The following is a 2080-nucleotide window of genomic DNA, read 5'->3' on the forward strand; positions in this document are numbered from 1 at the left end:
CAGGTGGGGAGCAGGTACGACAGTCGGGAGGGTTGAAGGCGGGGTGGGCTATTTAAAGGGAGGGGCGGGGAGGAGGGGGGGGCTGGGGTGGTGTTGTGAAACGCGATGGGGAGCGAGGTGAGAGGAAGGTAATGTGGAGAGGGATGGGGCGAGCTGAAATAATGGTGGGATATCTTCAAAAAGAAGATGCGCGTGGGCACGGGACAGGGGCTCTGGCGGGAAGAGGGAGCATGGGGGGGGTCGAAAATGGGGGTGGGAAGATGTTTTGAGGGAATTTGGTGAGGGAACGCATGGTCGAAAGAGGAGGGAGGGGGGATGGGGGGTGCGGTTCGCCGTGACATGTCGGGGATAGAAAGCGGGCGTGTATGCGCATGCTAACGTCTGTGACAGGTGGAGGCACGAACACGAGGATCGATCCGGCTCAGTTTGGGCGTGGTGGTGTCTCGAGGGGAGGACATCCCTGCGGGCGAAGGGGGCGGGGGGTAGTAGTAGGGCGGGTGTGGCTAGAGGCTTATGGCGGGGCGGTGTTCCGTCGGGGCGGTGTTCCGTCGGGGCGGAACGAGGCTGAACGCGAGCGGTAGACAGAGTATGTTTCCAATATTTCGGGGCCGGTGACTCGGACAGGATAGCATAGACTGCGGACGGGCGGCGGCGTACGTCAGACGGGCGGGCGGAAACGAAGTGACGGGGAGGGGAGACTTTCTCGCGGCGTGCTCCTTGGTGATGGCGCCGTGACGCACAAGGCCGGCGGCCGGGTGACCGGGACCGCTGCAAGCATCCATTGTAAGTAAAGCAATGGCGGATGCTTTCGCGGATACCCGAACGGGCAATGTAAGTAAAGCAATTAAAGTAAAGCAATGGCACATGCTTTCGCGGATACCGGACCACGCCATCGCACCATCGCACGGCCGCACACATCCTGCGGCGCCCGCCATTCGCGGGGCGCACCCAATCAGGGCGCCACGCGCGTCTGACATTCCGTGACATCTGACACTGGGAGTGTACCTCCACTGGCACTGGTGGTCCAGCGTTCCGCCGCAAGGCCGAATGGCACTTTGTAATGCAATGCTCGCCGCTTCTGCCACTTGCGTACTCCACATACATTACCTCTAAACATACAAACCACCTCGATCCCTGTTCCACTTTGCTCAAGAATCTTCGCCGTCTTCTTGCGCACTGCAGAAGTGCACCCACTGCCTGCACCCCAAACTTTTTTTTTTATTCGGATCAACGCTTCGTTTTTCGACAGTTGGCAAAAGCAAAACTCCTGCCCGCAATCTACCAAAGCAATCACTTTTTAACATTCCGGACGCACCCCTTCATGTCATTTCTGTCATTTGTGCCATTGTGTCGTAAATCATCCATCCTTTTCATACCACTTCGTACAGCACTGTATCTTTGCAATCATACCATCCCAATACGGAACACTACTACTTCTTTGTTTTCTTACCCACTCACCACGCATGCGCCCATGAGGGACCAACCTAATACAACACCCTAGTATCTACGCAAAGTGGAACCAAGATTTGCGTGATCACATCCCAGCTGAAGAGGGGGGCGAGCGCCCGGGAGAAAACCTGCCGCGGGTACTTTTATCTCCTATCCGTTTTAACCCCCCTCTCTTTATGGCTACGGGAGGTGCCCTTTGTTTCCAAGCCGTGATCGAAACGTTCCATCACTCTGCTCTGCTTTAAATCTTTGCCCAAACAAACGCGTCGCTGAGACTCAAACAAACCTTTCTCGACTCTACAACAACAACACCCGCTTGAGACTCTTTCTTTGCCCCTCAACGTCTCTGTCGGAACCCTGTAACGTTGACAGTTGCCACAAATACCAATAAACACCCTCCGGACCCGCGCACGGGAAACATACTTCCTACATCACAACGTTCCTCCTATATTTCTCAAAAAGATCCCGGGCTACCTGTATGATGTGCACTTGCGCCAATCATCCCGTCCCGATGCTGAGTGTGTGATGTCAAACAAAAATTCTTCATCCTCTGACTAATCTTGAAAGTACTGTCTCCGGAGGACGCGTTTTCGCACCATCTTTTCTAACTGTCCCCCCCCCCCCCCCCCCC

Source organism: Chondrus crispus, genomic scaffold, assembly GCF_000350225.1.
Source record: "Chondrus crispus Stackhouse genomic scaffold, scaffold_3, whole genome shotgun sequence".
Taxonomy (NCBI): Eukaryota; Rhodophyta; class Florideophyceae; order Gigartinales; family Gigartinaceae; genus Chondrus; species Chondrus crispus.